The 26,979-nt window shown below is 54.3% G+C and overlaps 1 long non-coding RNA gene across 1 annotated transcript; it reads right to left on the bottom strand.

Moving 5' to 3' along the window:
* Positions 1 to 17,576: 17,576 nt before the first annotated feature.
* Positions 17,577 to 21,668, bottom strand: LOC144717210 (uncharacterized). The gene is made up of 3 exons (XR_013585059.1): positions 21,394 to 21,668; positions 20,393 to 20,498; positions 17,577 to 18,873 (listed from the first exon to the last, which is right to left on the bottom strand). It is a non-coding gene; the product is annotated as an uncharacterized LOC144717210 (long non-coding RNA).
* Positions 21,669 to 26,979: the final 5,311 nt, after the last annotated feature.

Genomic DNA, 26,979 nt, shown 5'->3' with positions numbered 1-26,979 from the left:
CCGCAGGGTCCGTAGCGCAGCGCGCTAACCACTGCGCCACCGCTCCTCACCAAACACACACGCATAACACACACACACGCATAACACACACACACAAGTATGACGCACACACACATGTATAACGCACACAAACACACACGTGTGCCGCAGTGTGCGTGACTTGTGTCTGCATCGGGGGCTAAGTTTGGGGATGCGCTGTATTGATGCTACTTGAGCCCCTGGCAGTTAAAATAGATTCACGAGTCTCGATCCCATTCTTGAACACATGGCCATGTGTACCACCACCACCACGTGCACTACCACCACCACCACACGTGTACCACCACCACCACGTGCACTACCATCACCACACGTGCACTACCACCACCACACGTGTACCACCACCACGTGCACTACCATCACCACGTGCACTACCACCACCACATGTGCACTACCACCACAACACATGCACTATCATCACCACACGTGCACTACCACCACCACACATTTACTACCACCACCACACGTGCACTACCACCACCACACGTGCACTACCATCACAACACGTGCACTAACACCACAACACGTGCACTACCATCACTACAACACGTGCACTACCACCACACGTGCACTACCACCACAACGCGTGCACTACCACCACCACGTGCACTACCACCACCACACGTGCACTACCATCACTACAACACGTGCACTACCACCACCACACGTGCACTACCACCACCACAACGCGTGCACTACCACTTCCGGCCCCAGCCCCAACCACACGAGCCAATCCAGCCCTGGCCCTGCCTCAAAGTCTAACAGCACGAGCCAGCGAGACACCCCCCCACCCCGAGCCCAGCCACCTCTAACCCGAACCAAGCTAGCTCTACATCCCACAGGAATTCCATAGAAATGTGGAATTTCCTCTCCCTTTCCGAGGGCCTCCGACAGCCCCCCCCCCCCAACTGCCCCCCGCTCGTTAGTCGAGAGGGAGATGCCCTCTACCCCTTAGTGGCGACCTCTGCCTTCGCCTCTGGTGTTGGATTCTTGCCCCGCGAGACGCTGGCACGGGGTCTGGGCAGGGATATCCTCGTCCTGATAACGGGGCCACTTGGGTGTAGGGGAAGGGGGGGTCGGAGGGGGGGGGTGATACCGATGCTCGCGTTATAAATAGGATCTGTGATGGAGGGGCGGGGAGAGGCGATGGTGGTGGTGGCGGCGGTGGGGTGTGATGGTCATCATGGGCGGGCAATTGAAGTGGTGATTGTGAGTGTATAGGTAGTGATGGTGTTGATGATGGTAGTGGGTGATTGTGGTGATGGGTGGTGATGATGGTAGTGGGTGATTGTGGTGGTGGGTGGTGATGATGGGTGGTGGTGATGGGTGGTGGTGATGATGATGATGAATAATAGTTGCGGTGCGTGGTAGTGATGGTGGGTGATGTTGTTTTTGGTTGTGGTGGTGTTAGTTGAAGAAGGTGGTGCGTTGACGTGATGGCGATTGTGATGGTGGCAGGTGACGCTGGTGGCAACTCACTTGAGACCGGCGGAGGCGGTGGTGGTGGCGATGGCTGGTGAGGATGTGGGCAGCTGGCCGCACTGCGAGCTACGGTGATGGATGAGGGCAGTGAATATTCACGCTGATGATAGTGGTGCTTGGTGATGGGTGATGATGGTGCCAGTGGGGTGGGGGGTGGCGGGGTGGAGGGGGGGGGTAGAAGTGGCGGTGTCCTTTAAAAGCGCTACCCGCCAGCCGCGGGGAGAGACTCAGCAAACAGCGACCACCAGCAGCAGCAGCAGCAGCGTGGGGGGCTCCTGCCGTGGAACGCCAACCACGCAGCAGGGCGCGGCGTCTCCGTCTCTGCCTCTCTCGCGGGCCCACTGGGGGCGTTGAGTAACGATCGTGGAAGCGTGTGAGTCGGTAGCATGCTCAATACGATTACATTTTTAAAATAACAACAACAGCAATAACATTGACGGTTAAAATAATACAGATTCAGGGTGTGATTGGTTTTCTCCCGTCACTGAAGGTTTACATTTTTTTTGACGTTTTGGGCAACGGGCCCTTTTTAAGGAAGATCGTGGTTCGGAAATTAGAACGTCTGAATAAATGAAATTGATTGATAGGTGCGACTATGCGTTTGCACCTTAACATCGACCACTAAATCGTAAGGCTCAATCACATACCTTCTATTAATTAGGGATTCGAATAAGACAAGCAGGCACCATGAATATCTCGACAGAAAATCTGGCAGTCGGAGCGATGTTGGCCATTCACACGTGCACGGCTCATTTACCTGCGCTACCCCTTCCGGACCAGAGGGCTGCTAGCAATTGCCCCGGGGCCTTTGTCAATTGCCCTAGGGGCAGGGGGACGACACGATCCGGCGAGCCGGCGAGAAAAAAGAATGGAGAAGAGGCGGAGGCTGGTGGTGGTGAGGAGGAGGAGGACGCTGCCGATGATGATGAAGGCCAAGAGAAATGGAAGGAGCGCGTGTACTGGTGCCTAGTCACTGCGTTCACAGCACCCATGTACTCGGTCGTCTCGTCACTGCTCACTCGCTCCGAGTTGACCGTGAGGGGTGAGCCCAGGGGACGACGTCAGGGCCACGCGCCCCTTCTCAAGGTGAGGGTTGCGGTGCCAGTCGTCGTCACCAGCATTGGCATCATCATCGTGAGCATCTGCGTCAATAGCTCAATCAATAACAGCCGTTTCATAAAGTGTCACGATCATCAGCAGCAGTAGCTTCATCAACATCATCATCTGTATCAGCAGCAGCAGCTTCATGATCGTTAGCATCGCCATTCGTATCGGCAACATAATCACCAGAAGACGTGGACGCATCGAACTGTGGTTGTATCAATGTCGACATGATCAAGACGCTCATTCATCGGGCTAAGAAAGTGTCAGATGGTGATAGTCTGAGAAGTAAAATTAAACATGTTGAAGAAGCGCTGCAAATGAACGGTAACAATGATGCACAAATCAACAGGGCATGGCATGCCAAAAGCAAATCAAATAACATGAGCATTGAAACTGCCCAAGTAATAAAAACTATTAAAATACCGTGCATTGCGGAAGTAACTGATAAACTATCCAGATTCTTGGAAAACAAAACATCCGAGTCAGATTTGGCACGGTACATAAAATACAGAAATTAATATCTGGTACAAAAGATGTATTACCGAAGCTATCAAGGTGTGTACAGGATTAATTGCACTTGTGGTAAATGTTATGTTGGGCAAACAGGACAAATTATCAGCACGAGGCTAAAGAACACCAAATAAATATTATCCATAATAGAGTTTTTTGGGGTTTGATCGCGTAAATATATAAATGTGTCGTTAAAACCCGCCACCACCCGACACAGCCAACTAGTAAGGGTTGTCACGTAAACAGAACGTGGCAATTCGTCACTAGTACAGCACACCGGTGTGTTGGAGAGCCAAGCCACAACATTTACAATCTGAGTACGACGTTTCGCCAGTAATTACAACTAGCTTCATCAGGCGACAGCCAGATTTGTGGAGAAGTCTTCCTGTTTCGTTCCTTATATAGTGGGCGGGGGGGGGGGGATTACTGAGGCAACGCACATTATGCATGTGCATTATGCAGGCCCTTTAAACTTGACCTTTTTGTCTATTGTGTTTATTAAAATACGGCTATTTGATTAAGCTAGTTATAATTACTGGTGAAACGTCGTACTCAGATTGTAAATGTTGTGGCTTGGCTCTCCAACACACCGGTGTGCTGTACTAGTAACGAATTGGCCACGTTCTGTTTACGTGGCAACTCTTACTAGTTGGTTGTGTCGGATGGTGGCGGGTTTAACGACACATTTTATTATTTACACGATCTAACCCAAACAACTTATATTATGGATAATCAGCAACATCATCAGGAGCAACATGAGCAGTGCCATCAACAACAGTTTCCTCAACAACGGTGGTTCCATCAGGATCGGCATCATCATCATCAGCAGCAGCTGCATCAAAATCATAACAAAAGCAGCAAAAAAACATCATATGCCTCACCATAATCAGCTGCGTCATCATCACCCACACCATGAATAGATGCGTCGTGATCAATTTCCACAGAAATAGCACCATCAGTAGCAGCAGCACAACAGCTGTTGCATCATCAATAACTTCATCACCACCAACAAGAACAACATCACCTGACCTATTTCTTCTAGAAGGCCGCGACGCTGCAAGATGGGTTATTTAAGAAGACGCTCTTTTTTACGTGAAGGAAATATGTTAACGAAGGTGGCCGGGCCGTGTTATCTCTCCTCGGGGCAAAGGGTCGCTATAATAATAACAACATTGCCGGAACGATCGTCCTCCACAAATAAAGACTCATCATCATCATCATCACCACGCAGTGCTGCAGCAGTGGAGGGATGTGCATGTCCATGTTCACGGTCATCATGCAACCTGCACGCGTGGAGCCTCGTGGGTTTGGTTAGTTTACGGTTTGTGCAATTACGACGATGATGATGATACCCTTGGCTCAGATTAGATGTGTGACACGGTCGCCATCACGATCGATGGAAATGAACTGCAGGATAAGTTGAGACAACTCAGTTCGAGAGAAGGCTGCCAGGGTTAGGTTCAGGATAAATAATATATTAAAAAAAACAAAGGTAATGTTGAAGGAGTCGCCTAACCAACCGGACAAAAGTCTCGAGTTGATTTCGTCTGGCCAGGTCAGTACTCAAGAGGCCCAGGATGAGTGTATGTGACCTGGTTTATCAACATTACAAAAGTATTTGTATTTATTTAAATGAAGTTACAGTAATTAAACGTGTTAAAATCATAGCGATAGCAGCTGTGGCACCGCATGAGAAATGGAGAACATTCCGCGAACATAAATCATACATTCCCTGCAACGTAAGTCAGCTCGGGCAGATTATTTTTAGACTGACCGTGGCGCAAATACAAACTGAAGTTAAGGAAACGTTCAACAGATATCGTGTGACGACTGTACTAATGTGTAAACAGACGGGGATATGCGAATCACATGGAGACATCGGGTTGGCGTGACACCGCTGGGAACGCACGGTGCGGACTGTGTGTGTGCTGCCAGGGACGGCTATTGAATGCGAACCGGGGTCAAAGCGACGAGATAAAGAGGATGGACAAGAGCGGGGTGGGAACAGCGCTTATTTGAACCCCACTGAACTTGATGGCGAGTGGCAGCGGGAACGATGTGGCCTAGAAGAAGTCAGTGGTGTCGTCAGTGCGTGGCGCTTGCTTGCTTGCTTGCGACCACGCGTTGATCATTGGTAACGTGGGGCCATGACGGAGAAGTTACGGAACAAAACCGACAGAGTGGGCAGAGAATCACGGGGAGATGCACGCTCGAGATTACATCGGGAGACCCAGGTGGATTAGAGGACACACGCAGGATCATGGCATCATGCGAACTGTTTACAATAATAACAACACAATGTAACACGATTTTTGTTCCTGGGTAGTAAGTGTTGTTTCGTAATTGCTTATGCATAAAAAGTATAAAAAATTGTCTATTATTCCCCACAAACTTTGCTTTTGTGACCAGGACAGTGATATTTAGAAATGTACCTATTTTCAATGAGAAAACGGGCGAGCTTGTGTCTTTTCGTTCACATAAAATCAGAAAAAACAACATATTAATCAAAATTAACATGTATTCATACTAAAGTCATACAAAATTTACTACACAGTATTTAGACACCAAGGCGCACTACCTCAGGCGGGACTGGCCACAGCGGACCGAGTTCTCTGTGGGGAGGAACCACGTCAAGTGGGAGCCACTGGTGGACCCCCGGAGGGTGCTGATGCCACCGCTGCACATCACATTGGGCCTTATGAAACGATTTGTCAGAGCTGTAGATAAGGAGTCGGCAGCCTTCAAGTCATAGCCATTTTCTGTCCTTTTGAGGCACACATCAAAATGCGCAACTTTAAATAAATATAGAAAACATGTTCTATTTAATTAAATATACTTTTTAATAAATGTTTTCTCCTACAACATCAGAGTGCAGCGCCACATTAAATACGCACTTCAATGACAATAGTTTAAAGCGATTTGAAGCATGTTTTATTTGGGGGGGGGGAGGCAGAGCTTTGTAACGTCATATTTGAGGGGGGGTCTGACTTTTTGTGACGCCGTGTGACGAAGGGGGGGGGGGGGGGTAAAAGATCGTCCGAAATCGCGTGACGTCATTTATGGACGGCCCCATAACACTTCCCAGGATTTTTTTGTTACACTGTAATCATTGACACGTATAATCCACCTTTCACAAAAAGCCTCAAGGCGCCGTAAGAAGAGTTCGTGGGGCTTGGGCCGACACGTCACTAAACTATTTTATTTTTCTAGCTCAAGCCCACCGAGCCCTTGGCTCGGTGGGCTTGAGAATATGAGCCCTTGGCTGTTTTCTAGAGGCAAACTGGTCACACGTGATAGCTTATATAAGTAGATGTATATATATAGATAGATGGGAATGTATAGTTGCAGCCAAATAACCTAAGCAGGCGTGTCTAACTGTGGAGGGCAAAACCCGAGGAATCCGGAAGAAAATCCACAGGACCACCACGGCGAGAGAGAGAACACGCGAACTCCAAATATACAACAACAGACATCGCCAGGGTCCGGGAGAGAGATAACATCTCCTCGCCACCGCGGTGTGTCACGACCTTAGAATAAACGGTGTCCGATGGTCAGGAATACAAATGAAGTGGTAGCCAATGAATGAGATTTCTGGCCTCCTCCTCCTCCTGCTGCTTGTTGTTGGGTCCAGCAGCTTCCACGAGGCATCACGGAAGCGTCGCCCCTGGCTCTTGTCCAGCTCACGGCTGCCAGGCAGCGGCCACCCACTGCTGCTACGGTGGTGGCGGTGGTGGTGGTGGCGGTGAAGTAATTGATCCATATTTATTTTTGGAAGAAAAACAATCCCCAACACGTCACGTGTCAATAACACGTGTTGGGCACCAGCCCATCTTCATAGCACACACAATGACCACCGTCGAAATGTTTGTAATCTTACAAAAAGTATTGTTTGCACGTGTCAATGTATCGCTCAAATGCTGTCGATTACATTAACGAGGAATGATGATGTTAATGACGTTATGGGCCACGTGCCCCCCCCCCCCTTTGACGTCACAGAGGCTGGAGGTGGCGATTGTCACGGACTTCGCCAACTCCGTGCAAAGGATGCGCACGCGGGTATTGGGGGGCTCGATGCGCGAGATGGGGGGCCCTCGAGAAGAGGGGGGCCGAGCGATAGATGCCGGGAGATCGAAACCAGGAGCGGGAATGGGAGCGGAGCAGGCGGCTGGGTCGAGGGTGCGACCAGGACCACAGCGCCCTGAACACCCCCAACACCCTGAACACACACCCCCACACCCTGAACACGCACCCCCACACCCTGAACACACACCCCCACACACACCCCCACACCCTGAACACACACCCCCACACACATCCCCACACCCTGAACACACATCCCCACACACACCCCAACACCCTGAACACACACCACCACACACACCCCCACACCCTGAACACACACCCCCACACATACCCCCCACACCCTGAACACACAATCCCACACACACACCCACAACCTGAACAACCACCCCCACACACACACCCACAACCTGAACACACACCCCCACACACACACCCACACCCTAAACCCCCACACACACCCCAACACCCTGAACACCGTCCCCCACACACACAACACACACCGCCGCAGATCAAACACACACCCCCACGCCCCATACGCACACCAGCACACCACGCAGTCGCACCCCCCGAACACACAGGCAGCGGCGACACGCAGCAGAACGATGACGAGGCGGTTGAGGTGCACGTGGCGTCACTCGTCACACGGAATGACGACGGTCAAGCGCGGCGAGCCGACACGAGGCAGGACGAGGTGGCCTCATCACGACGGGGAGAAGGAGGAGGAGGAAGAGGAGACCAAGACGGATCTTCCCGGGAGGGAGTGAAGCGAAACCTAAAGAGGCAGCCTCTCTCAGCGAAGAGGTATCCCACTTCCTCTTCCACGTCGTCATCATCATCATCAGCCTCGTGCAGAGTGTTGCAACCACCAAGCTGCGATGGTTCGGCGATGGTCTGCCATGAGTCCGCCGTTGATTGTAGCGATTCCCTGATGGTTGTGAATGATCACGCAAAGGTGGACGACGATTCTGGAGAGGTCTGCAATGGTTCTGCGATGGTCTCCGATGATTCCGTCGGCAATCGCCGAGACTCCATGGAGGCCGTCAAATCAAAGGTCCCACATATCGAGGAGGCGCCGGGGCAGGAGAGCAACGTGGAGCTACAGCCAGGATCGGGGCTTGTCCTGGAGCGGGAGCGAGGAGGACCTGGGACGGAGTTGGAGGGAAAGCCTGGATTGGAGGTGGAGCAAAAACTTGAGCTGGAAGCGGAGCAAAGACTGAGGATGGACCTTGAGAAAAAATCTCAGGTGGAGTTAGAGACAAAATCTCGGATGAAATTTGGGCAAACACCTGGGATGGAGTTGCTGAAAAAACCGGTATTGGATCTGGAGCAAAAACATGAGATGGAGGTGGAGCAAAGACCTCAGGCAGAGTTGGAGAAAAAATATGGGAGGAGGTTGGAGAAGGAACCTGGAATGGAGCTGGACCAAAGACCCGAGATGGAGCTGGGTCGACGAGGACTGGACCTTGAGCTGGAGCGAGGAGGCCCTGGGCTGGAGCCAAACTCTAACAACCTTCACCCCGCAGCGCTAATCCCAGCGGTCACCGGTGAGAGTGGAGCGATGCACGCAGGGTGCGGATGGATCATGATGATGGATGTTGTGGCTGTGGTGATCATTTAGGATGTGATTATTGAAGCTGGTAGAAGTAAAACATAGAGATAACTCAATGGGTCTTCTTCATAGCGGAACAATCTATTTTGCGAATGATGGGTGATGATGGATTGATTGCGGTAACGGGAACGGTGAGAATGATAATAACGACGACGATGATTGTACGATGACCACGATGATGATGACGACGATGACGAATCGGCTTCTCAAACTCAACCCCAGGCTCGTGGGAAATCGCGGAGCTCAGGGAGCTCGTGTTCGGGCCGCAGTACCTGAACCAGGAGCCGAGCCCAGATGCGAACCGCAATCCGAGCCCACTCCCGATCTCCCGTGGCGGCACCACCACCACCGGGGCCCTCCCCGCACAGCGCCCTCCGGCCGTGCCCGTCGCGCGCTGGGGGCCGGCGGTGCCCGGCCGGGTCGAGTGCGACGCGGCGGCGATGGGCGAGGGGATGAGACGCAGGGCCCACCGCGCCGTCGTCGTCGAGGGGCTGTGCCCCCCGTTCGGGGTGGGCGCCGCGTGCGTCGTCAAGGTGCACAGCGCCCTGGGGGAGGGCGGCCAGCCTGGCCCGCAGCTGGTGGAGAGCAACCGCAGGTTGGCGGTGCAGGTGAGAGCGGCAGGGTTCAGGCTTGCGCCGTATCATCATCATCAGCAACTTCTTTCGCAGCGTGCGTAACCAGCCGTGCTGAATCGGAGGTGTGGGAGAAGGACACGGGCAGTCGCAGCAGCAGCATCGTCGTCGGATTAATATCGGCCTGTTCTGTCCGATGAAGAGGCGCCAAAAATGTCTCCACACCCGGCACACCACATCTGGTATAGCTCTCGCTACGTCTGTGGCCACGACTCGTTCCTTGCAACTGAATTCAGTCGACTGGGAACCCCGAAAATATTGAGTGAGCAATTCAGCCCGCATCTTCATTGTAATTATCATCAGCAAACAGCAGCAGCAGCCATGATCAATCCACTGCTGGATGAAGGCCTCCCTTTAGTGCAGGTTGTTAAAGTTGGGTGGCCCAGGACCAGCTCCGTTCCCGTTGATCACTCACCCCTGATATTAGCCGTGGCCAGGAATCGCCGCTTCACCCATACGCATCAGATCTGCGCTTGTAGGATATGCGGTGTCTCTACGTGTGTGTGTATTGCATGCGTATGTGAGCTCTGTGTGGGCCTCCCCTAGGTAGACTCAGCCTTAAATAGGTGCCCTTGATGCGGTGTGTAAACATCAGAAATGGGGAGACAAAGGCGGCCGGGCCTGGTTTTGGCCACATCACCCCCCCTGTATCGTCCCAGCCTGAACAGGTACTGGCTAACAACACTTGCCCCAACAGCCTGCTAAAGGCTACACGGGGGGCCTTTGTCTTGTGTGTGTGTGTGCGAGCAGGAGTGCTGGGTGCAGGGAGCCGCCCGTCAGCTGTGCCGACGCTTTGCCTCAGAGGCTTCGGCGCTGCCCGGGTTCGGCTCCACTCCCGAGTGAGCGTCGCCACCTCTCATCTGCCTCCTCAGCTACCTCCTCATCCATCCCTCATCCACGAGGAAACCAACCGACCACCACTGCTCTACAATAAATCTTCTTCTCCACTTATCGCCTCCTGTCTCTCTCCTTTCACGAGGTTCATCCTCAATCTCCCCGTACCCCAGCACCACCACCCCCCGTCTCCCTCTCCCCTTACTCCAGCACCTCCCTGTCTCTCTCTCTCCCTCCCCCCCCTTGCCGCAGGGTCATCCCGCTGTACCTGCTGACGCGTCCCGGCCGCCCCGCCGCGCACGCCACCGTGGAGGTGCAGCTGCCGGGGCGCTTCGCGAAGTACTCCCCGCGCGACGGGAGGGAGCTCAGCGCCGGCGCTCCCGGGGCTCCGAGCGAGGCCGCCATGAAGTGCGTCGCCTTCCAGCACTGGGTGTTCGTGCGCTCCGGTGGCCGCCTCCTCGTCACCGACCTGCAGGGTGATTGCGGAGCGAGGAAGAGCGACCGATGCACGTGACGCCGGCGGTGTCGATAGCAGCGGCAGCGGCTCGGCGCGTTCGTCGATAGCACCGCGTGGCCTTGAGAAGGGAAATTGTGCTGCAGGGTGTTGGAAAAAGATGGACCCGATTTGAAATCGCAATATCTCTGCAAGCTCGAACCGTCCATGAATGAAACTCTTACCACTTGAAAGGGCGGGGCGTAGAGAGGGCGGGGCGTAGAGAGGGCGGGGCGTAGAGAGGGCGGGGCGTAGAGAGGGCGGGGCGTAGAGAGGGCGGGGCGTAGAGTTTCAAATGATGACCGCGAGATGCCTCTCCCAGCGCACAAACAGCCCCTAGCCTCAGTCATTCGCAAGATGGCGACCCCGCAACACACAAGGGGCGTTTTGCGTGCTGCAGTTCAGCGAGACTGAATCTGTAATTGCGGTGCAGCGTGCGTTTCAACGGCGTTTTGGCATTGATCCGCCAATGTCAAAGAGCATGGTGGCACAAAAGACCGTGTTTTTGTGCCACCATTAGCGACTAATCTGGATGAACTCAAAAACAGAATCACGGCAGCGGTGACTTCAGTGGTAGAAGCCACTTTGAGAGGCGTTTGGGACGAATTCAACTATCGTCTCGATGTTGTCCGTACAGCAGGTGGAGGGCACATAGAGCATTTATAAAATGGTTAGTAAAACTTGATAACTCATTAAACCGTTCCTAACTTTTTGTGTAATAGGAACATGTTGCCATCGTGAAATATACCGCTTTGAAATGGGGTCCATCTTTGTGAAACACCCTGTATAATGCGGCGAAGTCTCGGGCGATGGCCCCTTTCTTCGTCGCGACTGGAGAGGAAGGGATGACCCGATACGTCGCCACTGTTCCAGATTGTTTCCCTTTGAATGCCCCACGGTGGTTGTTGGTTATTGACGAAAGCGTCAAGCTGTTGTGTTGCTTGTGCTTAGTGCACCGCCGCTGCCAAAACAGTTGTCGACAAGTAGTAATAATAGGTTTTTACCCTTTCAACTGGTACAAAAACTGACACCTTTATACAAGGCATCATGTTTGCAATAACCACAACACAAGCAGTCAAAATGCAAACAAAAAGAAACAACTCTGATAATGATAATGATATGCACTGTCCTTGAAGTTGATTGGTCCACACCCGAGACAGCTTTTCTTAGAGCCTAGTCTCACATGGTGTTGGACCAGATGACGCCAAAAGGCGTACAACTCAAAAACAGCGCAGGGGCGAGCAATATAATCATGAATAACAACAATAATAATAATAAAGGAGAAGAGGAACAGCAGCAGCAGCAGCGTGTAGTAGGGAGATGGAGCGAGTTGGCCTGGGGTAGCGGGCAACCTCGTCGGGTGTGGCGACCACGTGGCCACCTGCCGCTAGTCGCAGGTGGCAGCGAGGGGGGCCCGGCTGGGCACGTTTGGACAAGGCGAAGAGAGAGAGGGGGGGGGCTGCGTGCCTACTTAGTACCTGGCTGAGCCATTCCCACTTAGTACGTAGCTGAGCCTTGCCCGGTGGGTACCCGTGGCACGCTGGGTACCCGTGGCACGCTGGGTACCCGTGGCACGCTGGGTACCCGTGGCACGCTGGGTACCCGTGGCACGCTGGGTACCCGTGGCACGCCGGGTACCCGTGGCACGCTGTTCACCCGTGGCACGCTGTTCGCTTGTCCTGCCCGTTGTAGCCGCTGGAGTCAAGCCGCGGCCACGGGCAGCAGGGGGCGCTGGTTCGCCCACCGAGCGCCTCGTTGTTGATGCTCTGTTGCGTCTGTGGGTAGTGTTAGTCTATGGGCAGTACGTATGTTCAACTTCGTTCGCACCGTACGTAACCCACCGTGCTAATCGAAGGTGCAGTGTTGAGTTTATGGGCAGTGCTGAGTCTATGGGCAGTGCTGAGTCTATGGGCAGTGCTGAGTGGATGGGTAGTGTTAGCCTATGGGCATTGCTGAGTCTATGGGCAGTGTTGAGTGGATGGGTAGTGTTAGTCTATGGGCATTGCTGAGTCTATGGGCAGTGCTGAGTGGATGGGTAGTGTTAGTCTATGGGCATTGCTGAGTCTATGGGCAGTGTTGAGTGGATGGGTAGTGTTAGCCTATGGGCAGTATGTTGAACTTCGTTCGCACCGTACGTAGCCAACCGTGCTAATTGTTTGGTGTTCCCCTCTCGCGCTGTCAAAACCCCCTCCGTGACGTCGCCTCGCCGGTTCTCACCTCGTCGCTCTGCCCGCCTGTGTCCGCTGGGCTTCTTAGGAGTGGGTCTGCACCTCACAGACGTCGGGATCGCCACCAGAGATAAGGAGTGAGACCGCTTTCTTCTGCACACGCGCACACGTGCACACGCATTCACACAAAGACTATTGAGAAAAAACACACAAAGTATAGCCCACGCAGGGTATGGGGCACTCAAGGGTGGTGTGGCCAGTAACCACGCCCAGCCGTCTTTGTATCCCCAGTGTTGACGTTTTCTCACAGTGCCAGGTGCTATTTTATAAGGACGAATCGACCTCGGGGAAACCCAGGACCGGTTCGGATATTGAACTCAGGTCGCCGGCTTCGTAGCCCAGTGCGCGAACCGCTACACCACCGCTCCACCCTCACGCTCCAACACACACGTGCACACGCATATCACCCGTGCCACCTCTACTGCCTGTTCCACCTTTACCACCCAAATAATCCGTGCCACCTGTTCCACCCGTGCCACCCGTGCCACTCATGCCACCCGTTCCACTCGTGCCACCTTATAACCCGTGCCACCCGTGCCACCTTATAACCCGTGCCACCCGTGCCAGCTGTATAACCCGTGCCACCTGTGCCACCTGTGCCACCCGTGCCAGCTGTATAACCCGTGCCACCTGTGCCACCTGTGCCACCCGTGCCAGCTGTATAACGCGTGCCACCCGTGCCACCTTATAACCCGTCCCACCCGTGCCAGCTGTATAACCCGTGCCACCTGTGCCACCCGTGCCAGCTGTATAACCCGTGCCACCTGTGCCACCTGTGCCACCCGTGCCAGCTGTATAACCCGTGCCACCCGTGCCACCTTATAACCCGTGCCACCTGTGCCACCCGTGCCAGCTGAATAACCCGTGCCACCTGTGCCACCCGTGCCAGCTGTATAACCCGTGCCACCTGTGCCCGCCACGCCGTTTTTCAGGTTCCAGGGCGTCCGTGGGAACTTCCCTTCGTCGGCGCTCGCCCAGTTCGTCGCGCTGCACGAGTGCAGCCCCCACTGCGCCCTGCTGGGCCTGGGGCCCCTGCGCCGCGCCTCCAGGGCGCCCCCCCCCCCGCACGCCGCCGGCGGCGGCCAGGCTCGCCGCGGCCGGGACCCGCGCCAAGGGACGCGGGGCCAGGTTCTGGCCCCTGCCCCTCAAGGTCACCACCCTCCGACGGATGAGCGAGCCGTGACCCGCGGCTTCTCCCGCTCCGCTGGTTCCCAGATCCCAACACTGTTAAACAACATGCGCAGTGTCGTTCTCTTCTAGCATGTGCACCTTTAGCATGTGCTCCTGTTGTTCTCTTTTAGCCCCGCCACCCCCCCCCAATACGTTCCATTCATTGGCTACCACACTCAAATAAGCTCCTCCCCCCTCTCCCCCCCCCTTAACTTGTATTTAAGAACTTGTATCTTGGAATCTTTGCCTCACTTGATACAGTAAATGTAGCTGTGATGGTCCCACGGAGACTTGTGTTGCCTCCGAAACGTCGTGATTTATTATTTTATTTTATTTCTATTATTACTTTTATTAATTTTATTTTTTACCTACGTGACTTTACCGAAAAAACCTAAGAATATGAATCCTTGCAGTCACGAAAGCTTCAAATCTAGAATCCCAGATCCCTCGCTACCCCCCCCCCCGCCCCCCTGTAACGACCGATCGAATGAATGGGGGTCCTTGCAGTGTCTCCGATTAACATCGAATGAATGGCCGCAGGCGCGGCATGGAGAGCGACCATCTCGTGCACGTCCAACTGCTCACAGCCCGTGTCGGTGTCGTGACGCCGAATTGACAAGGACAGACGGTGGCATCGACACGAGGGCTTGTGTTCAACGGTCATAGAAAAGACTCGCATGCAAAATGTCTCGTGTGTATTTATTTTTTATATGATTTCATTGTTTATCCCAGTGACGTCATTCCATTGTGTTTCGTGTATGTGCTGTGCCTGGCAAAGATTGTGCTAATCTGTGTTTGCGGGATGAAGGCTACACTCGGGGACATTTGTCTTTGCCATCACGTGAACTGATGAAATACAAGCGTGGGATTTGTACATGACAATAAATTAATACGTAACACGTTCAATTCGAGTAGAACACATTCCTGCGGAGGGAGCTGGTAGGAACGTTGGGTTGCTCGGTCAATGGCCAGGGTCAACGGCGGCGTGGTGTATTCCGCAAATATGCCCGACTTTGAGGGCGGGCACAAGCCGGCGTGAGTAGGTTAAACGTTGAGTTTTATAAGGGCACCACGGGGTGACCAGCCCCTCCCCACCCAGCCCCACCCCTCCCACCCCCCACCCAGCCCTACCCTCCTCACCCAGCCCTACCCTCCCCACCCAGCCCTACCCTCCCCACCCTCCCCTCTCCACCCAGCCCCACCCCTCACATTTTTGGATGCACGACGGACGGACGGACACAATAATCCCCTGTGGGCTGGTGTAACCAGGAGGTTCCTACCAGTAAGAGTTACTCTTTGTTATGAAGCCGACCTCGCATTGAGATTGCTACCTTGCAATAGGTCGATGCTGTTGAAGGCCACTTGCTCCATGAACTCGGTAACTCGAGTTCGATTCCCGACCACGGCTCCCATGAGTGGCGAGTGACACCCAAACCGGGTCCTGGGGCCCCGCCTTCACCAACCACTCAATGACCAGCGCGGTGAAGTATGGCTTAACGTCCACCACTGCTCGACGCGACGTTTGGGAGACCTTCATCCAGCAGTGGATTGACAAGGGGGCTGCGAATTCGGGCTGCAGCGACTGCCGAGTTGATAAAAAAAAATGAAGCGAATGTGTGTGTTGAGACAAATCCATCGCAATTAACAAGACGGTCCTCTTATTAACTCAGGAAGGCTTCGACCGAGTCTCGAGACTCATCGCCAAGAGTATTCCTGCTGCCTGGAGGTGTTTGGCCAATCCCGTGCGAAGCGCTGTGCCCGTAACAGGAGGGAATCGCGAACCCGGAGACAACCCGACTCGCTTCCGAGGGGACCCCCCCCACCCCCCTCAACCCCCAGCCCCCCATAAATGGGTCGCCAACCTCTAACGTGGCAGCGCTGCCACCACCTCGTGGCCACCTCGCTTCCCGGCACGATCTGGGGTCGTCTGGCGCTCCACCTACAGCCCCGTTCGCGACGGCCCCGTTCGCGACGGCCACCTCGCTCGGATCGCCGGCCCCTCTGCTGACAGGGCTGGGCTGGGGGGAGGGGGGGTCCGGGGGGTGAGGGTGGGGAGACGATGGGGGGTGGGGGGGGGTGATCGCCTATTGCACAGATAACAAACAAAGATGTGGAATCTCCGTGCGATCGCTCAGGCCCCTCCGTGCCGAACACGGAGGGGCTCCGGGTCGGCGCGGCGTCTACGCAGCGGGCAAAGTCCGCCCGGGTGGGAGGACACGCGGCCCGCACGCCGCTCCTCTCGCAGCCAACTCCACAGATGCCTCCTCCTCCTCCTCCAGTCTAGATTGACGACCTCACCTCTTCATAGGACTGCTCGTCGTTGTTGTTGTTGTTGTAGTGTAGTTTGTTGACCTTCGCCCGCAACTCTGATGATCGCGGTTGGCTTCGTACGGTGCGAAAGAAGTTCAACGTACATACGTACAGTCACATACTCCTCTATCCTGCTCCACTCTGCTGTACTGAACCCTCTCCCCTTATCAGCTTCCAACAACGCCACGTATCTCTCTGCTCTAGTCCCCCAACTACTGATCGACCCTGCACGTGATCCTCCTCTATCCCCCACTACTCGAGATTGCATCCTCGTAGACGCGACTCGAGTCACACGAGGATGCTCCTCTCGCCTCCACTCTACACTCCACTCTACACTCCACACTACACTCCACTCTACACTCCACTCTACACTACTCCACACCACTCTACACTCCACACCACTCTACACTCCACTCTACACTCCACTCTACACTCCACTCTACACTCCACACCACTCCACACTCCACACCACTCTACACTCCACACCACTCTACACTCCACTCTACACTCCACTCTACACTTCACTCTACACTCCACACCACTCTACACTCCACTCTACACTCTACTCTACACTCCACTCTACACTCTACACTACTCTACACTCTACACCACTCTACACTCCACTCTACACTCCACTCTACACTCCACACCACTCCACACTCCACACCACTCTACACTCCACTCTACACTCCACTCTACACTCCACACCACTCCACACTCCACACCACTCTACACTCCACTCTACACTCCACTCCACTCTACACTGCACACCACTCTACACACCACACTGCTATCGCCTCCGCACCACTCTGTACTCCACTCAAGGGCTGGATGAATGGTCGAGCGGAATTTGAACTCGCGACCTCCGGATAGCGTGTCCAGCTCTGCCCAACGCGCCACGTGGGATGCACGCGATGGACCGAACCGAGCGTATTTGGAGTCAACGCTGCAATGTCACGACTCGACCACGACGTACAGCTGATGAGACGCTGCGTGTCAAAGCCGCCCCGGAGATACGCTCGTGTTGAAACGATGCTACTGAAGTTACTCACTCCCAGACGACCGCGCGTGTGCGGCTGATGGGCTTTGCAAGAAAAATATTTATTTTATTTTCGTTTTACACGGAGAGACGAACACGTGAAGGAGGCATTAGCAACAGCGACAGAGCTGCTTTATAATGGCTTGAAAAGGAACACGTATATGACGGGCGACGTTCCAGGCAATGAGCCTTCTTCACAGCACACAGAGAGGTATCTGAATGTAAAATGCTTGTCCACGTGTCTTTACGTGTCGGCCCATGCAGGTGCCACTTGCCACCATGGACTCCCGTGCAAGCGAAATGTTCCGTCTCAACGCTCCGAGTTTGCACGTGAATTATTCCCATCAATAATTAACAAACGATACAATTCATCAACTCCGGCTCCTGCAGAAATCAACACGACGCCTGTAGCACGAATCGAACCGTGAACTCGTTCCAAACCGGCTCAGCGGCGAATATCGATCGCTGCTAAAACTCCCGACGGCTGAACAACGACACCATCGATGACGACGGATGACGACGAGGAGGGGAATCCGTGCCGGGGCTGCGTGGTGTGAGGATGGCGTTTGGACGCAGACGAGAACGCAAACACCATAGTCACACTCCACAGCCACGACAGGGAGCTCTGTGCGCCAAGCTCGTACGCAGGGTGCCGTTGTGCAGGGTGCCCTGTGTGCAATGCGTTCTTGTGCAGGGTGCTCTGATTCTCAGTGCAAGGTGGGCTGATGGTGGTGGTGCTGATGGCAATGATGATCGTTATAGTGGAGGTAGCAGTGTTGCTGGTGGTGGAGCTGGTCGGTGCGGTGGTGGTGGTGGCGGTGATAGTGCTGAGGATCTCTGGTCGTGGTTGGCCGAATCTCGACCAGACGATTCCATCAATGGGCACAATTCTATTCGGGAATCGATCAATGTTTTAACTCTGCGGTGGACGGTCGCGCTATTCACGTGAACCAATTACCTACAGCGTTTATGCATTGACGAAAAGTCAATTATCACGCACGGCTGTATCGTGAACCTACCGATCAATATTCATCGATGATTCGATGCATCATTGCAGCTCTTGTCACAATGGATGATCAAAGGAGGGCGAAGGTGGAGGATGGAGGCAGGGGATGAGGGGTGGAGGGAGGTGAGGGTGGCCTTTGGAAGGGGGAGCTGAGCGAAATGAATTGTTCGGGGTAGGGGAGGCGTGGGGGAGGAGTGGTGGGTCAGGGATGGGGCAGGGTCAGGGGTTGGGATTTTTTTTTATCAGCGTGTGGAGTTGCGTTGCTTCATGTTTACACGACGATGTTGCTGATGATGTTGTCGAGGACTCGATGTCACATCAGCTACGGCACGACCTGATCATAGACACATACACACACAGACACACACACACACACAAAGTCAACATGCAGAGGAGCACAAACACACGCAGCGCTAACAACACAAAGGTGCTCACGTAAGCAGGGACACTCGCAAGTTAAACGCGGCAAGCGATGTTAGCGAGCGCCTATTTAGGGCGGAACGAGAGCGTGGTTTGGGCTGTACCAGGTCGGGTCGCCTCTGTCTCCCCAGGAGACGGGACTTGTCCACCCCCACATCCGGTGAGGTCGACTCATGCTTAGGGCTTAGTCGAGCGAGGGGAAGCCTCGGACCGGGTCTGATATACGCCACTGATGTTAATCGTGGCTGGGAATCGAACTCGGGTAGCCGGCATCGTGGCGCGGTGCTCTAAACCCCTATCGGCTAAGGACAAAGATGCCCCGTATAGTATTGACAGACAGTTGGGGCAAGTGCTGTTCGCGAGCATCCTATGAAGGTCGGAACGGCGCACTCAGAGGGGCGGTGTGGCCAGAACCACGCCCGGCCTGTTTGGTCTCCCCAATGGCGATGTTTACGCACCGAAAGTTCGATTCCCATCCACGGTTAAACATGGTGCGGCGAATATCTACACGAAGCGGTCGTGGGCCTCTCCGAGGTCTACTCGGCCTTAAATGAATACCACGTGCAAACAGGCACTGTCGGGCGTCAATGTGAAACAGAGTTTGGTGATAGCGCGAAGTCATTATCGAGTGGACTTTGTGAGCCCGTTCCTCCGCAGCCCAAACCGTTTTTTTACTAAACCCGGGGTACTGTAATCCGTAACCCACTGCCAAAGGTCATAGGGTCAGATCGACATCTGCAAATTATTCAATGACAAAGATGAGCATTTATAAATTGTTATTACACAAGGCAGATGTACAAACACAGAGACCTGCAAACACAGATGCACGTAGACACCAACGTGTAAAACGCAAGACGGACAGCCCTCGTGTGGCCACTTAGAAACTGTTGGGGGCAAGTGCTGTTAGCGAGCGCCTATGAAGGCCGGCACGGCGCACGAGGGGGTGGGTGGCCTGAACCACGCCCGGCCGCCTTTGTCTCCCTAGTGGCGATATTTTACACACCGCACCAGGTACTCATTTGAGGCTGAGTGGACCTAGGGGAGGCCCAGGACCGGTTCAGATAATCGTCACTGGGTGTTGGCCGTGAGCGGGAATCGAACCCGGGTCGCCGGGTTCATAGCGCAGCGCACTAACCGCTACACTACCACGCACACACAAACCACACACACCACACCACACACACCACACACCCCACACACACCACACACCCCACACACACCACACACCCCACACACACCACACACACACACCACACCACACACACACCACACACCCCACACACACCACACACCCCACACACACCACACACACACACCACACCACACACACACCACACACCCAACACACACCACACACACACCACACACACACACCCCACATACCCCACATACACCACACACACCCCACACACACCACACGTAACTTCACGAACCTTCATGGGTTCGCATGGTGCAATAACCCCAATGATCCGACGCGGCGGGGGAGGACCGTCATCTAGCAGTGGATTGACAGAGTGGCGCACTTGCGAACGGTATCGACTGAAGGGAAATATGCGCAGCAACAGCCACATACAGACACGTGGACACACACAGACACACACAGACACACACAGACGCAGACATTTACAGATGAATACATGCTTAGGCATACGCCTACTTCATGCACAATTATATGGACATGCGCGTAGATTATCAGACGTTGATTATTATATACAGATACACAATACATAAAACAAGGCAAAGATCCCCCGTATAGCCTTGAAGAGGCTGTCCGGGCAAGTACGGCGAATGTGGGCGGCAAACATCACGCCCGAGTGGCGACTTTTACACAACGCATCAGGTGCCGAGCTCATTGGAGGGCGGGTCGCCGGTGTTGGCCGGGAGCTGGAATCGAACTCGTGTCGCTGGGTTCGTAGCGCAGGGTCGCTAAGCGCTAACTGTTGCGCCACCGCTCCCCACACGTACACGCACGCACACAGACACGTTCACATCCACACACGACACGTTCACCGAGACAGAGAATCACACGCACTCGCGCACACACAAAATACAAAGATCCGCCTAAAAACTTGAAGTGCTGTTCGCGAGCACCTATGAAGGCCGGCACGGCGCACGAGGGGGTGGGTGGCCAGCCCCATACCCGGCCGCCTTTGTCTTCCTCCAGACACACGCACTCTCAGAGACACGCACCGTCTCCGACTCACGCGCACGCGACTCCGTCACTCTCCCACACACAAGGACAAAGGTGCCCCGTATAGCCTTCAACAGACCGTTTGGGGCAAGTGCTGTAAACGAGCACCTGTGGCACGGCACGCGAAGGGTTGGGGCGGTCAGCACCACGCCCGGCCGCCTTTGTCTCCCTGGTGGCGATGTTTCCACATCGCGCAGACACACAGAGACAACACGAACATCACTCGCGCGCTTACACGCGTACCTGGAGTTCATCCCCGCTCCACCGCCGTCTCTCACCCGCTCTCCTCCTCCTCCAGCACCAACCCCTCTCTTCTCCCTACCCCTCACACTCCGCCTACACTACACCCCCCCACCAACCCCCCCAATCATCTCTAACAATGCAACAATTCCGCGGGGGGAGAATCTGTTTCGCGTGAACCACTCACGTCGCTAACTTGCCGCAGATGTCACCCCGAGTTGGCTCCAGCGGCGCCGGGACCGCGAGTCGGGAGCCCTGGCGGCGCGTGGGAGCGAAGGGCGACGGTTCGGCCCCGTGCCCCCCGACTACATGGCGTGGTGTGGGGGGAGGGGTGGGCGTTGAGGGGGGTGCGTGGGTGGGTGGGTGGGCGTTGAGGGGGCGTTGGGGACGCTTATCAAGGCCAATATTTGCTTTGCCCCACTGTCGCTGGCCGCGCGGGATCGATCGAGCAGTGGTGGCCAGCCCGGAGGGGTGGCGGTGGGCAATGAGGTGGGGGGGGGGGCATGGGGTGGGGGGTCCCATGGGCGGGGGGGGGGGTCCGTGGGGGGGGGGGGACAGACTGATAGCTGCGATGCCTGCACGGGACAGAGGTTGTGTAAGTACTGGTGTGTGTAAGTACGTGTGTGTACAAGTACGTGTGTGTGTAAGTACGTGTGTGTGTGTAAGTACGTGTGTGTGTGTAAGTACGTGTGTGTACAAGTACGTGTGTGTGTAAGTACGTGTGTGTGTGTAAGTACGTGTGTGTGTAAGTACGTGTGTGTGTAAGTACGTGTGTGTGTGTAAGTACGTGTGTGTGTAAGTACGTGTGTGTGTAAGTACGTGTGTGTGTGTAAGTACGTGTGTGTGTAAGTACGTGTGTGTGTAAGTACGTGTGTGTGTGTAAGTACGTGTGTGTACGTGTGTGTGTAAGTACGTGTGTGTGTGTAAGTACGTGTGTGTGTACGTACGTGTGTGTGTGTAAGTACGTGTGCGTGTGTGTAAGTACGTGTGTGTACGTGTGTGTGTGTAAGTACGTGTGTGTACGTGTGTGTGTAAGTACGTGTGTGTACATGTGTGTGTGTGTGTACGTGTGTGTGTGTAACTACGTGTGTGTGTAAGTACGTGTGTGTGTGTAAGTACGTGTGTGTGTACGTGTGTGTGTGTGTACGTGTGTGTGTACGTACGTGTGTGTGTGTAAGTACGTGTGTGTAAGTACGTGTGTGTGTACGTACGTGTGTGTGTGTAAGTACGTGTGCGTGTGTGTAAGTACGTGTGTATACGTGTGTGTGTGTAAGTACGTGTGTGTACGTGTGTGTGTAAGTACGTGTGTGTACGTGTGTGTGTAAGTACGTGTGTGTGTGTAAGTACGTGTGTGTGTACGTACGTGTGTGTGTGTAAGTACGTGTGCGTGTGTGTAAGTACGTGTGTATACGTGTGTGTGTGTAAGTACGTGTGTGTACGTGTGTGTGTAAGTACGTGTGTGTACGTGTGTGTGTAAGTACGTGTGTGTGTGTAAGTACGTGTGTGTGTACGTACGTGTGTGTGTGTAAGTACGTGTGCGTGTGTGTAAGTACGTGTGTGTACGTGTGTGTGTGTAAGTACGTGTGTGTACGTGTGTGTGTAAGTACGTGTGTGTACATGTGTGTGTACGTGTGTGTGTGTAAGTACGTGTGTGTGTAAGTACGTGTGTGTGTGTAAGTACGTGTGTGTGTACGTGTGTGTACGTGTGTGTGTGTAAGTACGTGTGTGTGTGTAAGTACGTGTGTGTGTGTAAGTACGTGTGTGTGTAAGTACGTGTGTATGTGTACGTGTGTGTGTGTACGTGTGTGTAAGTACGTGTGTATGTGTACGTGTGTGTGTACGTGTGTGTAAGTACGTGTGTATGTGTACGTGTGTACGTGTAAGTACGTGTGTGTGTAAGTACGTGTGTGGTGTGTACGTGTGTATGCACTGCATGCGGTGAGCGGTGGCTCAGTGGTTAGCACGTTGCACTACAAATCCGGCGTCCCGAGTTCGATTCCCGTTCACGGCCAACACTAGTGACGATTTTCAGAACGCGGTCCTGGGCCTCCCCTAGGTCGACTCAGCCTTAAACTAGTACCTGCTGGAGTGCGTGAACATCAGAATTGGGGAGACAAAGGCGGCCGGGCGTGATGCTGGCCACCCACCCCTTCGTGTGCCGTGCCGGCCTTCATAGGTGTCCCTCGCTAACAGCACTTGACCCAACAGTATGTTGAGGCTATACGGGGGATCTTTATCATTGTACTGCATGCCGTGTTAGTACTTGTGAGTACATGGACGGGTTCGGGTTAGTAGCAGGTGCCCGCTCACAGCAACTTGCTCCGCAGTCGTCATTTGGGAACCTCTTCGGCCCGTGGGCGTTCGTGGGGAATATTCGACCATACTTCACCACGCCGGCCAGCGCGTGTTGGTGATGGGGGCTGGTGGAGTTCAAGCTACTGAATGTGGCAATGGATGCGGCTGCACTGCCCCACAACGTGTAGCCTCAAAGCTGGCCGACAACACCTGGGGACACGCACGAGGGGGTCACCCTGCCGAGAATGATCCACGCTCAAAATCGTGCTCAGCTCCCGAGATGCATCTTGATTGGAAGCTTTCGTGACTGCAGGAATCCATACTCTTTGGTCCTTTCGGTAAAAAAAATCTATCGAGGTCGGCGCATTCCGAGTTGTTTGTCAGAGGCCACTGTGCCCACGCGCGTGTCACTGTGTGCATGTGGGGGAGCGGTGGTGCCGCGGTTAGCGCCACGCTGCGCTACGAGGCCAGCGCCCCGAGTTCACCGGCCAATACCGGTGACGATTATCTGAACCGGGTCCTGGGCCTCCCCTAGGTCGACTCAGGCTCAAATGAGTATCTGGTGCGATGTGTAAATGTTACCATTGTAGATTCGAAGCTTTCGTGACTGCAGGAATCCATACTCTTTGGTTCTTTCGGTAAAGTCACGTAGAAAGAAAATAAAATAATAATAGAATACGACGTTTCGATTGCAACACAAGCAACCGTCATCAGGTAAGAAGTGAATGAGAAAAAAACTACATAGTAAACTTAGAAACACAATGCAACAAAGAGTGACAAACGGAGGAGCGTGGTCAGCCTGGTGGGGTGTTGGCTGTTGTGTTGTCCGGCTCTCTGTGTTGTGTGCCATTGTGTTTCTACGTTTACCATGTTGTTTTTTTTTTCTCATTCATTCTTACCTGATGACGGTTGCTTGTGTCGCCATCGAAACGTCGTATTATATTATTGTTTGATGTTATTTTCGACGCGACTTTACCGAAAGATTCAAAGAGTATCACCATCGCGTCGGCACAATGGCCTTCATATGTACTCCTCGCTAACAGCACTTGCCCCAACAGTCTGTTAAGGCTATCAGGGGGTTATTTGCCTTTGTGTGTGTGGGCTATCAGGATGACTCGGGTCACCTGGGAGTGGCTCCCTCCCTCCGTCCCCCCTCTCCCCTCTCCCCGCCCCGCACTGGAACAGGGATCGCTGAGAGAGGCGCTTTGGGGCCGCCGAGCACTGAGACGCAGCTGGTTCGACTCCGGGGGTGGCGATGGTTTGACTTGGTTCATAGCGATTGGTGAGAGCGGGGAGCCATAGATGCCGGAGCGTAGAAGTGCAGTACAACAATTGTATATAGCTACACTGACTTATTCTGAGCCCCACGCTGTCCTATACGGCATTTTGCGACCCCCACTACCACTGTGTAGCATATTATTACGTGCCAGGGACTCCATGAGGTGATAGAACAATAGTCTGAGTCCATAATTGGCAATAAGTAACGGCAAGCGGTTATAAGTGACTCAGAATTGTGCGCAGTTGCGTTATACAGTCCACGACTTCCCTGAAGGTATCAACACCTTCAGCGAGCGCGATGCCGATCACACAACGCGGTTCGAATTCGACCCTCGATCGATGGCCGCGCCATCGCCGCACATGCGTCGAATAAGAAGCAAGGGACAAGTCCTTACTTACTAACAACTCCTCTATCATTTTTATTGCTGGAGGGGTTGCCACCCTACCTGAAAATCCTGGCTCCGCTATTGCCCCCAAACCACTAACCCCACCCCCCACCCACGAACCAACCCCACCCCCACCCACCAACCAACCCCCCACCCACCAACCCCACCCCCCACCCACCTCAGGCCCGCTGATCGCCGGCTCGCGTGGATTCTCACTCGGCGCAGGATCTCGGCCGCGCCTGGCTGCGTCTCTGACATGGCCATTGTCAAGCGACCGCCATCCTCGCTGACCTGGCTGACCTCTCTGACCTCTCTGACCCCGAGATGCACGACGTTGCCGAGGTCGCCCGGCGCCCTCGCGCCGCTGTTGATTCGCCGGGGGCAAAATCCACGAGGCCGAGACCCCGAGACCCCCCCCACCCGTTCCGTGATAGCGCGGACCCGTGCCCTGTCCATCCCTCCACCTCGTTACTCATTAACGAGGGGCGGAGGACGAGGGGAGGTTGGGAGGGGGGTGATGGAGCGGGTGGCGGTGGGGGCGATGGTGGTACCGCACGAGTGGCAAGCGGATTCAGATTGTGCTGCCCCCCTGGGCTACAGCTACTGTGAGCCCCCCCCCCCCCCCCCCCCAGTGATATTTTTAAAAGGAAAGCAAAGCTAATTAAAAATTAAATTGTATTTTTACAAGGCTAACAACAAATATAAATCAGAATTCACAAATTAAATCACTTTTAACTTCATCTCTGGAGGGCCTCCAGCTGTCGGATGCCCCTGGGTTGCAGCCCCTAAAGCCCCGCGCCTTAACCCGGCTCTGGTGGCAAGGGACTGAATCAGAATCTCGATTTGTGCCGGAGGAATCCGATGAGCTATAAAGCTCTTCTTCACCGAAGTCGAGTAGTCACTGAGTTGTGGGAGGGGCGGCGGGGGGTGAACACGAGACTCTAGCATTTCAGGCCTTCCACTAAAATCTAAGTGGCCAACCCAGTGGGGGGTGGGGGGGCACACGACTGCAGACTCTTCCCACGTGACAGCCGAGACCTCTGTGCCCCCTCATCAGCGCGCGCTGCCTCCGCGTCCCCATGAAGTCGATCGGCAATCCGGAGACGCTCACCTGAGACGTGCCACCTGTCACTGGATATCCCCTTGCATGCCGTGCATCATCATCATCACAATATCCTCATCATACGCTGCTTGCTGCTGCCATGGGTTGTGCAACGGCTGCGGTTCAGGAGGTTGTGGCCCCAGGAGCTTTGCGGGAGATCGCAGGCAGGGAGAGATCTCCCGCGTCGCCGCCGCCGACTCTGTTCGAAAGTTTAAACAACAACAACAAACAACAACAACAACAACATCTCTGGCGGTGTGCGGAGACTGTGGTGGGCCACCCAAGAGCGGAACCACGGCGCGTGCAACGGCCCCGATCAGTGGCCCGAGCCACAGACACGAGGGTGCAGTTGAACACGTGGGCTTTCGCGACTGGCTGTCGCCTGATGAAGCCGGTTGTAATTACTGGCGAAACGTCGTACTCAGATTGTAAATGTTGCGGCTTGGCTCTCCAACACACCGGTTAGTGCTGTACTAGTGACGAATTGGCCACGTTCTGTTTACGTGACAACCCTTACTAGTTGGCTGT

Source organism: Lampetra planeri, chromosome 3 (genome assembly GCF_965212315.1).
Source record: "Lampetra planeri chromosome 3, kcLamPlan1.2.h2, whole genome shotgun sequence".
NCBI classification, from domain to species: Eukaryota; Metazoa; Chordata; class Hyperoartia; order Petromyzontiformes; family Petromyzontidae; genus Lampetra; species Lampetra planeri.
Note: the sequence above shows the minus strand (reverse complement) of the source record. Positions and strands in the feature narration are given on the sequence as shown.